This window comes from Elephas maximus, chromosome 3 (genome assembly GCF_024166365.1).
Source record: "Elephas maximus indicus isolate mEleMax1 chromosome 3, mEleMax1 primary haplotype, whole genome shotgun sequence".
NCBI classification, from domain to species: domain Eukaryota; kingdom Metazoa; phylum Chordata; class Mammalia; order Proboscidea; family Elephantidae; genus Elephas; species Elephas maximus.
Window position 1 is genome coordinate 8,682,230 of NC_064821.1, and position 14,897 is coordinate 8,697,126.

Consider the following 14,897-nt stretch of genomic DNA (forward strand, 5'->3'; position numbering starts at 1 on the left):
TCAGTAAATAACCCTCTCCCACCCTACCTCCCTCCCCGCCTCATAACCACAAAAGAATGTGTTCTCAGTTTATACTATTTCTCAAGATCTTATAACAGTGGTCTTATACAATATTTGTCCTTTTGCATCTGACTAATTTCACTCAGCATAATGCCTTCCAGGTTCCTCCATGTTCTGAAATGGCGAACAGTAAACTTTTTCTTAATGGAAAATGGAATGCCTCAATAACAGAAACCTGATCTTAAAAGTGGCAAAACAAGAACATATTTATTACGAAAAAAGGGAAGGAGGAAGTGACTTCACATTGTATTGAGCTACAAGCTGGGGACAGAATTTGCTTGTTTTGAAAAGATTCCACAAGGTCAAGGTGACTGGCTAGCAGATCCGACAGTGTGGCTGCCTACCTGGTAACGCCAGGGAGCACGTGGGGCCTAGTAGCGGCGGGTGAAGTGAGGGTACGGGTAAGGGTGGGGGACACTGCTGCCCCGGTCCTGGCCAGTCAGTCCTCCACCTTCCAGTTTGTCAGCTGCTGCCACGTGGCCCTGGGCATGTCCCCCCTGTGCAAAGCCGCCCCGCCTAGGAACAAAGGCAGAAGGGCCCCTTGAAGCGCTCTGCGTTTCTTGGCCACACTGCTGGGTGCCTGCAGCAGCCCCGAGCCAGCACGCTGGGCTTTTTCCAGGTGAGAAACCCCACAAGCACACTATGCATTCCGCAGGCTTGAAAGAGCCATTTGCCCAAGTTGCAGAAAGCCTGCCTCTTTGGGTTGGTTTTCAAAACACACAACCCGGCAAGTTGAACAAACAGGCAAAAGGGGGAGGAAGCAGGATCAGGAACAAAGCCCTCTCATCCTCGGACAACACGCCTTACCCAGACATGCCGCCCCGGCTCGCCACGTGCCCCGGTCCCAAGGGGCCCGATGGGCCTCTCTCACCACCTGGAAGGAAACAGAGTTTGCAGACACTCCCTGCTTGGGACACTGAATAATCCCAGGAGCTTGGCTCTTTGCAGCAGCAGGGCCTGGAGCTCCTGGCCACCCCCCAGAAAGCAGCTGCATGCATCCGTGGTTGGGGTCAGCTCATTCCTTGCCACCATGGGTGGTCTGAGTGGTCCACACTGCCCTGCCAGGCGCGATCCTGGTGGTCTTCTAGCCTCTGGCTGTCCTCTCCCCAGTAGGTCCACCCCTTCGCCAGGAGAAACAACAGACACAAAACTGTCCAGATGGGCCTCTGAGGTCATGCCGTCAGAAGGCACCCCCGGCACGCCAGCATCCCTTCCCACAAGGGCGGGAACATGGCTCAGCAGGATGTGGACCAGGAGCTACAGAGAGAAGTGAGCGAACGATCAGAACAGACTTTTCTCCAAAGATGGACAAGTGGCCGATAAGCACCTGACAACTTGTTTTGACATCCTTAGTCACGCCAACCAAACCAAACCCACTGCTGTGGAGTAGATTCCGGCTCACGGCGACCCCAGGTGTGTCAGGGTACAACTGTGCTGATAGGGTTTTCAGTGGCTAATCCTCTGGAAGCAGATCCCCAGAACTTTCTTCTGAGGTGCCGCTTGGTGGACTGGAACCTGCGACCTTTCAGTCAGCAGCTGAGCATGTTCACTGTTTGCACCACCAAGGGACTCAGTAGTCACTGCTGCTGCCGTGTGCCGCTGGGTCGGTTCTGACTCTCAGGGACCCCATGTGGCGGGGCAGAACTGCCCCAGAGGGTTTGCGTGGCTGTAATCTTTGCGGGAGCAGATCGCCAGGTTCCTTCTCCCACGGGAAATGCAAATCAAAAGCGCAGTGGGATACCATCCCATCCCCACTGGAAACGCTGAACTCAGAAGGCCACAGAGAATGTGGTGACAATGCGGAGAAATTAGAACCCTCACGCACTGGCGGGTGGGAACGCAGAATGATGCCACCGCTGTGGAGAGCAGCCTGGTGGTTCCCGCAACGGTTAAACAGTCACCACGCAAACCACCCACTCCGTGCCTAGGTCTGCTCCCAAGAGACACGAAAACAGAGGTCCGCCCACGAAAACAGAGGTCCACCCAAAATCTTCCACCTGCGTGTTCACACACCCAAAATCTTCCACCTGCGTGTTCACACACCCAAAATCTTCCACCTGCGTGTTCACACACCCAAAATCTTCCACCTGCGTGTTCACACACCCAAAATCTTCCACCTGCGTGTTCACACACCCAAAATCTTCCACCTGCGTGTTCACACACCCAAAATCTTCCACCTGCGTGTTCACACACCCAAAATCTTCCACCTGCGTGTTCACACACCCAAAATCTTCCACCTGCGTGTTCACACACCCAAAATCTTCCACCTGCGTGTTCACACACCCAAAATCTTCCACCTGCGTGTTCACACACCCAAAATCTTCCACCTGCGTGTTCACACACCCAAAATCTTCCACCTGCGTGTTCACACACCCAAAATCTTCCACCTGCGTGTTCACACACCCAAAATCTTCCACCTGCGTGTTCACACACCCAAAATCTTCCACCTGCGTGTTCACACACCCAAAATCTTCCACCTGCGTGTTCACACACCCAAAATCTTCCACCTGCGTGTTCACACACCCAAAATCTTCCACCTGCGTGTTCACACACCCAAAATCTTCCACCTGCGTGTTCACACACCCAAAATCTTCCACATGCGTGTTCACATAGCAAAATCTTCTACATGCGTGTTCACGGAAGCATTACTAGTAAGAGCCCCAAAGTGCAAACAGCCCAATTACCTACCCACTGATGAAAGCCTAAACAGAATACGGCATTTCTGTGCGTGGAATTTCGGAACTGACTTGATGGCAACGGGTTTGGTTTTGGTTTTTATAGAGAAATAGGGAAACCCTGGCAGTGTAGTGGTTAAGAGCTTCGACTACTAACCGAAAGGTCAGCAGTTCGAATCCACCAGGCGCTCCATGGAAACCCTATGGGGAAGTTCTAGTCTGTCCCATATGGTCGCCATGAGTCAGAATCAACTTGATGGCAACAGATTTTTCATAGAGAAAGAGAGTCCCAATAGATGCTAACACGTGGATGAACCTTGAAACCATGCTGAGTGAAAAAAGCGAATCACAGAAGGATGAGTATTGTAGGATCCCACGTACATGAAATAACCACAACAGGCAGACAGACAGAAGATTAGCGGTTGCCTAGGGCTAGAGGAAGTGGTGCAGTGGTTAAGGTCTGGGCTGCTAACCAAAAGGTGGGCAGTTCCAACTCACTCAGCAGCTCCACGGGAGAAAGACCTGGTGATCTGTTCCTGTAAAGATTATAGCCTAGGACACCCTGGGGCGCAGTTCTACTCTGTCACGGGGGTCACTATGAGTCCGAATCCACTCGAGGGCCCCCAACAGCAGAGCTTGGGATGGAAGGACTCAAGTGAAGGGTAAAGGATGCAAAATTTGTTTTTGGGGTGATGGAAATGTTCTAAAGTCTTTGTGGGATGATGGATGCACAACTCTGTGAGTAAACTAAAAGCCGCTCAGTGGTCCCCTTTCAATAGGTAACCTGTATCCTTTAAACAGGTGAGCGGTAGTGGGTACTCCACCAGCAAAGGCACCAGGACCTCTTAGCAGAGAGTGGCAAAAGGAGAGCCCAGAGCACCCAAATGGGAGAGCCCGGCACCAGTCAGGACAAGAATCATGCAGAGAGTGGGAGCAGACGTGAGCTGGCCTCAAAGACAGAGCCACGAACAGGCACTTTTGGTCAGCCAAAAAGGGTCGCTATCCTTCTGCGTGCTGACCTTCTGCACGCACTTGTCTCACAGGCGAGGGCCAAGTGGTGCTGCTCCCCCAGCCCTGCCCCCGCTGTGCCTGCACTAGCCCGGGTGCAGGTGACAGCGACCAGCCTTCACTCAGCCTCTTGTCCGGGCCACAGCTCCCCCAGCTGTAGTGGGAGTCTCGGCATGGGGGCCCTCCGTGGCTGTGGTGCTCGTCAGAGTAGTGCTGGAAGGCACAAGGGGGACAGGGGGCACTCTAACCATGGATCCTGCGCAGGCCTCTGGGGAGCTCCAAAGTCACTGCTGCTCTGCTCCCGCCTGGACAGTGACAGGCACTTCTGTGGAGCCCCTGGCCCCCCAACATCCTGCTCGCTCAAGAGTCTGAGTGTGCCAAAAGCTGTGTCTCCCTCTCAACGTACTCACGGGGACCCATCCGTGGACACCCCTCTGGCCTGCCATTGAGTATTAACAGCCCTGTCCTCTCTGGGGCTCAATGGCCCTGCTTAGGGTCATTAAGAAAACAGTGACCAAGACCTGGCTTTCCTCCATAGCCATATGCCTCCTCCTCTCCAAGGACAAAGGGCACTCCTGGGGGGAGGTGTCTCTCTCTTTACTCTTCATGATGCTGTGTCCTCCGGCCCTCTCAGGATACCCCCTCCCCATCTCCATCACAGACTTTGGGCGGGTCTTTGTGGGGAGGGAAGGCACAGGCCTCGCTCACTACCCAACACCCAGAAGCAAACACAGGAGTATCTACCCCTCCTCAGCCAAGCACAGACGCGGGAACCCAAGAGACCCAGGCATCAGGAGATCTGCGATGATCTCCTGCGACAATCTTGCAAAAAATACCCCAACAACCGAAAAAGCCACTGTTCTGATGCCTGTCCCCTGCCTTTATTGGGGAGGCCATCCCTTTTCCCCCTTCCCCCATGCCAATGCCCTACACCCAACTCCCAGGGCACCGCAGATGACCAAACTCAGGGGCTGCTTTTGTGGCCTTCATATTCCCAGGGCCCAGTAAAGAGCCAGAAACAGAAGGAACCCCCAAAGCTGGACTGGATAAATACCCATACCTCTCACCAGCTGACTGTGGAGGTACTATTGGGGGGGCTCTGGGGCACCCCTGCAGTACCTGGAGTAAAAGGCATGTTAAGCAGGGGCAACCAATAGATACTTGCAGTTCCTACTGGATATAATTAAGCAACAATGACCCCCATGTACTTGAAAAACACAGACTCAAAAATCAGAACAATCAAACACCAGCACTTTTAACTGCTGGTCGGAAGGGACATTTCCGTGCCCCTGAGCTCATGACTGAGTGACTGGCTCTCCAGCACACACCACCAAGGACATAGGCCACCCACTAGCACCCCCCACCTGGGAGCGACACCTTGGTTTACTCACCTGCCCAACTCCCTCGCCCATCACTGACCTGGAACCTTCCCTCCTGCAAAAGGGAAACATCTCGTTCAAACAGCGGCAACGGCAAGATGAAGATTTTCAAAGCCGTGCCAAAGGGTTTCCCAAGTGGGATGTTACACTCTACCTCAACCTATAATAACTTTAACTTTACTGGCTTGAAAAAAAAGCTAGCTCGAATCTAAAGGCTTTTTCCTGGGGGCTGGAATGAAGCCAGATCCTAAGAAGGTGGGAATAAGGATTTTACTGAAGTAACATGCCTTAGTGGCGCAGTGGTTAAGAGCTCAGCTGTTAAACCAAAAGGTCGGCAGTTCGAATCCACCAGCCACTCTTTGGAAGCCCTATGGCGCAGTTCTACTCTGTCCTATAAGGTTGTTTTGAGTCAGAGCCGACTCGACGACAACAGGTAACATGCCCAGAAAGGGACCCTGGTGGCGCAACGGTTAAGTGCTTGGCTGCTAACTGAAAGGTCGTCAGTTCAAAACCTCCCAGCAGCTCCACAGGAGAAAGACCTGGCGATCTGCTCCCGTGAAGATTACAGCCTAGGAAACTTTATAGGGCACTTCTACCGTCACATGGAGTTGCCAGGAGTCAGAACTGAGTCCACGGCACACACCATCATCATCATCTTCCCCAGGAAGGTTTCAGAAGCAGAAACCCACACCACAAAGCCTCATCATCTGTGGCCCGGTGACAAAAGTAAAGGGAACAGGGACAAGGAGAAGCCCCAGACAGTCCCTAAGCCATGGTGTGACCTAACCCAGCGACTCACACCAGATCTTAAGATGGCTCCAGCGACAAGGCTGAAACGTGCCGCTTCTCCTCCCACCTCCTGCTCTCCCTCGTCCCAGCTCCCTTAGGGAAGAGCCAGCAAGGACTTCACGGCTCCAGCAAGTGCCACCCAGGGAGCCCAACGAGAACCCACAAGACAGAACCCCAGAACTGGAAAACCGAGGGCTGGCTTTACTAAACCAGAAAGAAAAGCCAGGTGCCATCGAGGGGACTGTCCTGAAAGCAAGGCCCCTGCCCACCTCCGCCTCCGCCCAGCCTGAGCCCCACAGATAAGCAGCCAGGTTGCGCCTCAGCTTTCCAGGGAAACATTTACAACCCCCAGCAGTAGTAATGCCCACGAAGGCACAGATCCACACCCGCTGGACGTTAGGAACCCTTCCCTCGCTTGCTGCTCTCTCTCTTGCTTCTGGCCTGGGACAGAAGAATGTCGTCTGCACCTCTTAGGCTGTCCCTCCCTCACCTCAAGGACCTGTAAATAATAAACTTTCTTAATATCTTCACTTTGTGCCGCTGTCGCTGAAACTGGGCCTACGATACCCAAACCTTGGTCTTGTCCAGGGACCCCAGCCCCGGGGGCAGATCCCCTCCTGGTGGCCCTCTGCTGTTCTAGCACAGCACCTGGTACACGCCGCCCACCAGGACTGCATGAAGGAGACGCACACTCAGGAACAGCAAGTCCAACTCGTGGCAGCCCCACGTGTGTCGGAGCAGAACTGCGCTCCACAGGGTTCTTAACAGCTGAGTGTTCAGAAGCAGATTGTTAGGCTTTTCTTCTGAGGAGCCTCTGGGCGGACTACAGCCTCCAACCTTCCGGTGAGCAGCTGAGTTCTTAACCATTTGTACCACCCAGGGACTCCCTAAACTAGGTATACGTCACATGAAGAAAGGCACCAGCCAAAACCCACCCAGACCCTCAAAAGGCAAAGCCATCCTAACGACCAAGGACGCACTTCTCTGTCATTCTCCCTGCAGCTGACCAGCACAGGGACCAAAGCCCAAGCCGGACACCTGGACTGCAGCGTGGCCAGCTCTGCCTCTTAGGCAGGCCGCACCCCTTCTCTAAGCCCCCAACAGGAGACACAGCCATGCCCTCCTCAAAGCCCTTCTAGCCCCCAAAACTACGACTCCAGAGGGACTAAGGCTCAGCTGGTGGGGCAGGAAGAGGAAGCACGGCTGTGCAGAGATGATAAAAATGTTCACATCCCCAGGGAGCTGGCCATGCACTGACAAGCGCTCCAACAAGAGCTCACCTGCGGGGAGTCAGCCCAGCAGAGACAGGAGAGTCAGGAGGCCTGGACCTGGGGTCCTGTACTGCCGACAACCACCTGCGTGCTCCTGGGCAAATCACACCTCCAAGGCCGTCTCTATGCTTTCAGGGAGGCGAGGAAGGCAGGCTGATGGGCTCTGAAGTGCCCTCCCGCTTGAGAAGCCAAGGACTCTGGTGCTGATTCTGGCACATTGGGCTCGAGTTCTGTGCTTTCTAAATCCCACGTGTAATGGACCAAAGTTACCACCGGTGGACTCTCTAAGTAGTACAGACTTTCAAAGAACAGGTTGAGACCCCTCTCTGTGAGTGGCCCCGGCTGCAGAGGGAGGACAGAGCCACTCACCTGTCAACCATGTGGTCCTGGTACTGACCTCGGCTGCAGAGGAAGGACAGGGCCACTCACCTGTCGGCCATGTGGTCCTGGTACTGGCCCCGGCTGTGGTGATCAAAGTCGTGAAAGCAGTACTCTGGCCACGGGAAGTCTGAGCAGTATCTGACCTCCAGCGCTGCCCGTTTTCCTTCTGGCCAGTAGGTGTCATCTCGCCTGTTGTGTTAAAAAAAAAAAAAAAAAATTTTTTTAATTTTAAAAATAATGTAAATCCCATTTATGAAAAACAAGAAGGAAAAAGGAAAAGCTAGAGGTGGGGAGGAAGTTCTCTCTCCAGCCCCAGTATCATTTGAATGGTCCTGCAGGGCTAATCTCAAAACACTCAATCATTATCTCTTTGATTTGATAAATTAAACCGCAGTCCCTTCTCCCCAGGACCCCCGAGAGGTACTGCACCCGAAGTTCCCATCCCCTAACGGCCTCTGGCTGGGCTCCTAAGACCAAGTGCTCTCCTTGGCCCTCAGAGCAGGCAAAGTCTCACCAGCAAAGCAGCTCTCCCAGGCAGGCCGCTGGGAAGAGAACAGCCAGGGCAGAGGCTGAGGGGCAGGTGGCCTGTGGGCCTCTCTGGGGCACCGAGGGTAGCTGCAGTGAGCGAGCATCCTGCCTTCTGCCCTCACCAGCCACCCCCTTCACAATGGCAGCCGGACCTCTCCCTCTCTCCCGCCCTGCTCCCTGCCCCTGGTTTATGTGCTTCCATGATGCACACAGAGCCTCCCTCTCAGGAGAGACCACCTCTGTGTCCCAGGCTCACTGGTTACCCGAGTGTTTCCCAAACAGAGCTGACCCTGGAACCTTCGGGGGAGCACCTGGAAACATCTTGTGACAATTTTGTGGGACATACTTGGGGGCACAAAGAAGGCAGAGGAGCAGAGCAGGGGAGAGCGCTGGGCGCGGGCCCCCACCCACTCTTGGGTCTCGTGAACTTCAGGCAGCGGGGTCCTGCCTTCCCATGGTGCCAGCCACCCGCACCCCCATACTCCGCTCCATCAGCCCTGGCACTGGAGTCACCTCACAAATGACTTTCATGAGGACCCTGCGGAGCTGAACCAAACTCTCTACAACCAACAAGTTATGCTTTAAGTTTATAAAAAAGCTAATCAAAGACCGCAACTGTATTACATGAAGGGAAAGGACTATTCCCTGAGCCTGAAGAAGACCAACCCAACTCCCCATTCGCACGTGGGAGGTAGAGCTGCTACACACACACACGCACACAGACACACACACGGACACACACTGACACATGCACACACGTATACACACACACAATATACTCAAAAAGACCTATACACACAGATACACTCACACAATACATGCTCATACACATACACATACACACAGTCACACACACACACTACACACTCATGCACACTCACGTTGTTGTTAGGTGCCGCACACACTCACGTTATTGTTAGGTGCCGTTGAGTCAGTTCCGACTCAGAGAGACCCTATGTACAATAGAACAAAACACTGCCCCACCCTGAGCCATCCTCACAACCTTTGCTACACTTGAGCCCATTGTTGCAGCCACTGTGTCAATCCATCTCGTTGAGGGTTTTCCTCTTTTTCACTGATCCTCTACTTTACCAAGCATGATGTCCTTGTCTAGGGACTGGTTCCCCCTTGAAAACATGTCCAAAGTATGCGAGAAGAAATATTGCCATCCTCACTTCTAAGGGGCATTCTGGTTGTACTTCTTCCAAAATAGATTTGTTCCTTCTTTTTGCAGTCCATGGTAGATTCAGTACGCTTCACCAACACCCTAATTCTTCTTAAAAAAAAAAAAATTCTTCTTAGGGCTTCCTTATTCATTGTTCAGCTTTCACGTGCATATGAGGCAATTCAACCACAATGGCTTGGGTCAGGCACACCTTAGTCCTCAAGGTGACATCTTTGCTTTCCAACACTTTAAAGAGATCTTTTGCAGCAGGTCTGCCCAATGCAATGCGTCTTTTGATTTCTTGACTGCTGCTTCCATGGCTGTTGATTGTGTATCCAAGTAAAATGAAATCTTTGACAACTTCAACCTTTTCTCCATTTATCATGATGTTGCCTATTAGTCCAGTTGTGAGGATTTTTGTTTTATGTTGAGGTGTAATCCATACTGAAGGCTGTGGTCTTTGATCTTCACTAGTAAGTGCTTCAAGTCCTCTTCACTTGCAGCAAGCAAGGTTGTGTCATCTGCATAACACAGGTTGTTAATGAGTCTTCCTCCAGTCCTGATGCCACATTCTTCTTCATACAGCCCAGCTTCTCAGATTATTTGCTCAGCACACAGATTGAATAAATATGGTGAAAGGATACAACCCTGATGCACACCTTTCCTGACTTTAAACCACATAGTATCCTCTTGTTCTGTCTGAATGACAGGCTCTTGATCTGTGTACAAGTTCCTCATGAGAACAATTAAGTGTTCTGGAACTTCCATTCTTCACAATGTTAGCCATAATTTGTTATGATCCACACAGTCGAATACCTTTGCATAGTCAATAAAACGCAGGTAAACATCCTTCTGGTATTCTCTGCTTTCAGCCAGGATCCATCTGACATCAGCAAGGATATCCCTGGTTCCATGTCCTCTTCTGAACGTGGCCTGAATTTCTGGCAGTTCCTTGTCGACATACTGCTTCAGCCATTTTTGAACGATCTTCAGCAAAATTTTACTTGCGTGTGATATTAATGATATTGTTTGATAATTTCTCTATTTGGTCGGATCACCTTTCTTTGGAATAGTCACTTGGCCAGGAAGCTGTCTTCCACATTTCTTGGCACAGACAAGTGAGCACCTCCAGCGCTGCATCCGTTTGTTGAAACATCTCAGTTGATATTTTGTCAGTTCCTGGAGCCTTGTTTTTCGCCAATGCCTTCAGAGCAGTTGGACTTCTTCCTTCAGTACCATCAGTTTTTGATCATGTGCTACTTCCTGAAATGACTGAACGTCTACCAGTTTTTTTTCGGTATAGTGACTCTGTGTATGCCTTCCTTCTCCTTCTGATGCTTCCTGCATCATTCAGTATTTTGCCCATAGGATCCTTCACTATCGGAACACACACACCCACACATACACAGACAGGTACATACACTCACACAGACACATACACACACATACACTCATACTACAAAAGACACATACTCTCACTCTTGCACACAATGACATTTTCACACGCTCACCACACTCTCACACATGTACAGACTCACACACTCATATACACATACATACAACCACACACACTCTCATTCTTGCCCATGCACACAATGACACACACACGCTCACACACACACAGGACCCTGGCCCCACTCCTCCATCGCAGGCACTGGCCAGCACCTAGGTAAGGTCTTATAACTTCTCTCCACTCAAAGGTGGCTTCGGGATGTCGCATGACCGATCCTCAGCTCGCACTGCCCTCCCCACAGAGAGTCCAGGCCCACAGCCAAGCGCCCCACCTCCTCCACACCCAGCCACGACCACCTGGCTGCACCAGACACCCCTCCCTCCCACCCACGTTCTCCAGGTGCCCCATCAGGTCCCCATCCAGAGCCCTGGGCTCTGCCCTCAGGGTTTGGGAGGCGCCCACTCAGGAGAAGACATGAGAGCCACAACACAGGGACTCCCCACTGCACAACTCACAAGACACCGTGGTTCTGAGAGCAGGCGTGGGACCCCGCCTCACAGGCACAGAAACCACAGGCAGCGCCTTCTCGGGGACCCCTCAGAGAGGCCACTGATGTCCCTGGATACGACGGCGCCTGGCGGCAGTGCTGCCAGGCCAGTTCAAAGCTGGCTCCAGCACCAGCCACGCGGACAGACTGGCCTTAGGTCTATTCCTTCCCGGCCCCTCCAAGGAGGAAGATGCTAATTAACCATGGCCAACCAGGAAACGGCAGTAACAGCCAACCAGTCATCTACACCGATACTGCCCAGCACAGCCTGGGAACACCTGGGTCCTCTCAGCTCCTCCAGCATGACCTGGGCCACCTGCCCCTTTGGGTCACGGGTACCTAGCCATCTGCAGCAGAGACCGGCCAAGGAGACCCCCACAGTGCCCTCTGCACCAATGCCACAGCCCAGGGCCTGGGATAGACTGATCAGTTCCCCACAGTGGCCACACGAGAGGCTGTCCGGCCATCCATCCGTCCATCCAGCCATCCAAGTGGGGGCACAGCCCACCTGTTAGGGGCACACTTACCCCTGCCCTCAGCAGCTTGCGCTGGAACTTGAAGGTGGGGTCGTTGAAGGTCAGTTTCTCACAACGGAGGTGGTTGACTGGCGGGTTGCCCTCCAGGTTCAGGTACAGGTCATAGGTGAAGCACACCTTCCTTGGCTCCTCCTTCAACAAGGGAAACAGGAAGTCAGGTAAGGGGCGGGCAGGAGGCCAAGGGGGCAGAGGGAGCTGCAGTCTTCGGGTCCTCCTCTCTGCACCATTTCCCTTCCCCTCAGGCCCTTCCCACTTCTCTCTGTGTGCCGCTTGTCTCCTGCTCTGTCACTAAAACCAAATCTACTCACTCTTTGCAGAGGACTGGGCGACGTGGAAGGAGCCCTGATGGCAAAACAGTTAAGTGCTCGGCTGCTAACCGAAAGGTCGGTGGTTCAAACCTACCCGGCATCTCCCTGGGGGAAAGACCTGGCGATCTGCTCCTGTAAAGATTACAGCTTAGGAAACCCTATGGGGCAGTTCTACTCCATCACATGGGGCCGCTATGAGTTGAAATCCACTTGACGACACCCAACAACAACAGGCAAGGGGGTGCTCAGTGACCAAGGAGGGGTCCCCACAATCACATCCTCAGACAGATCCTGGGTGGACACAGTCCCATCAAGGGTGTGCAGAGCCAAGAGCCAAGTGCCAAGTGCTGAGCAAAGTCCTGGCACCACCCCTTCCATCCTCCCAGCAGCCCTGTGACAAATGGAGAAACGGAGGCTCAGAGACGTGCGGCTTCCAGGTGGCTGTGCCGCACCAGGGGCCAGGCTCATAAGCCCATGCCCTAACACCTCGATCCCCTGCCCCCATCCCTGGAAGGGCCCATGTGGAGGGTAACACAGGGCCCGCGAGCAGTGGTTGGGAGTGTTACGGGAACACGGAGCACATTTCCTCAGCACTGTTCTCAGGAGGCCTCGCCTATGCTGGTGCAGCTCCTTACCTGATGTTGATGGCCAGGCTTCCGTCCTGCTCCCTCTGGGCACGGTGTGGCCCAGCCTGGCATGGCGCAGGCACCTGGTACAGCTGCTGGACAGAGGAGGGGTGAACCGAGAAGTGGTAGCTTCATGAGAAAGTGACAGAGAGGGGCGCTACGTCCACAGCAAAGACAGGGGGCGTCTTGAACAAAGGCAGGTGTGTGGGGAAGGAAGGTGGCATGCCCCGCTCTCCTGAAGCTGCAGAGGGGCCCAGCGACACGTGTACAGGGACAGGTCCCCGGAAAACTCCACACATGCTGTCAACATTCGACAAAGCAAGGTATTTTCATATCCTTTTTCTTATTAGAGCCCCTCCATCTAATTATATAAGCCTTGGGGCCCGGAAAAATCTAGATTTGCTCCTGGTTCAGGAGTTTGGGTCAGTTAGAAAAACGGGAGTGAAAAGGGGGTGTGGGAAACTGAACTGTGGAAAGCCTTCAATGCAAAGCTAAGGGATCTAAGTTTTTTAATATAAACAATGAGTCCGGTTATCCTTAATGAGCCCTGGTGGCACAACGGTTAAGTGCTCGGTTACAAAAAGGTTGGCAGTTGGAACCCACCAGCGGCTCTATGGGAGAAAGACCTGGTGATCTGCTCCTGTAAAGATAACAGCTACTCGATCACACGGGGTCACTAGGAGTCGAAAACTGACTCAATGACACCCAACGACGACAGCGGTTATATTTATGGGCAGCTGATTTTCTATGAGGATGCTGAGTCCATTCAGTGGGGAAAGATTAATCTTTTCGACAAAAAGCTGGGACAACTGGGACATGCAATACAATGAACCTGGACTCCTAAATGAAAAAAAAAAAAGACCAAACCAGCTGCCGTCAAGTCAATTCAAACTCCTGGCGACCCCACGTGAACACAGCAGAACTGCTCCATGGGGTTTTCCAAGCTGTGGCCTTTCAGGAGCTGACCACCAGGCCTGTCTTCCAAAGTACCTCTGGGTGGGTACAAACCACCAACCTTTCAGTAAGTAGTCGAGCGACATCTGTACCACCCAGGGACTCCTACATCACACCATATGCAAAACTAACTCAAAACAGATCAAAGACCTAAGTGTAAGAGCTGAAACTGTGAATCTCTTAGAAGAAAACAGGAGTAAACGTTCCCAACCTTGTATTTGGCAACTGTCTCTCAGATACGACATCAGAAGCGTAAGTGACGAAACAGATAAATTGGACTTCATCAAGATTAAAAATCTTTTGCTGCAAAGGACATTATCAAGAAAATAAAAAGAAAACCTGAAAAATGTTGAATTGCCAAAAAACAGAAAGAGAGAGAAAATGAAAAGACAACCTTTTATAAACATATCTGATAAGGGACTTGTACATACAGAAAATACAAAGAATCCATATAATTGAACAACAACAAGACAAACAACCCAATTAAAAAATGGGCAAAGAACTTAAATATACCCACTCCTCACTTATTGGTTATTATCTGACATTTTGTATTTATAACAACAGTAAAAAATCCACTATCCAACTATTTTGTGCATTGACTATGTATGTCTGGCAGTAACGAACACTGAGGTTCAAGGTCAGAGTAATACCGGCTGTGATGGTTAAGGTTAGGTGTCAGCTTGGCTGGGCCATGATTCTCAATGTTTTGGCAGTTACGTAATGATGAAATTTGGCAGTTATGTAACGATGTACTCATCCTCCATTTTTGTGCTCTGATGTAGGCATCCTCCGTTCTCATGTAATGCCAATTTTCAAATAACGGCTTGGTCTCTGGAACCTAACCACGTCAGTAAGAGAGGAGTGAGTGTAGATATTTCCCAAAGATGATACATATGGCCAACAAGCCAATGAAAAGATGTTCAACATCATTAGTCATTAAGAAAATGCACACCAAAACGACAGTAAGATACTACTTTACACCCACTAGGATGGCTGTTACCAAAAAAAACAGAAAACAAGGGCTAGGATGGAAGTCCAGAAATTGAAAAGTTGCTGGTGGGATTGTAAAATGGCTCAGCCACTGCCGCAAGGTTTGACAGTTCCTCAAAAAAATTAAATATAGAATTACCATATGACCCAGCAATTCCATGCCTAGGTATATACTCAAAAGAAATGAAAACTGGTACTCAAACAAATACATGCATGTTCACAGCAGC

At 51.7% G+C, this 14,897-nt stretch overlaps 1 long non-coding RNA gene across 1 annotated transcript; it reads right to left on the reverse strand.

Moving 5' to 3' along the window:
* Positions 1 to 5,131: 5,131 nt before the first annotated feature.
* Positions 5,132 to 12,816, reverse strand: LOC126071974 (uncharacterized). Its single transcript, XR_007516436.1, has 4 exons — positions 12,736 to 12,816; positions 11,784 to 11,924; positions 7,612 to 7,752; positions 5,132 to 5,177 (listed from the first exon to the last, which is right to left on the reverse strand). It is a non-coding gene; the product is annotated as an uncharacterized LOC126071974 (long non-coding RNA).
* Positions 12,817 to 14,897: the final 2,081 nt, after the last annotated feature.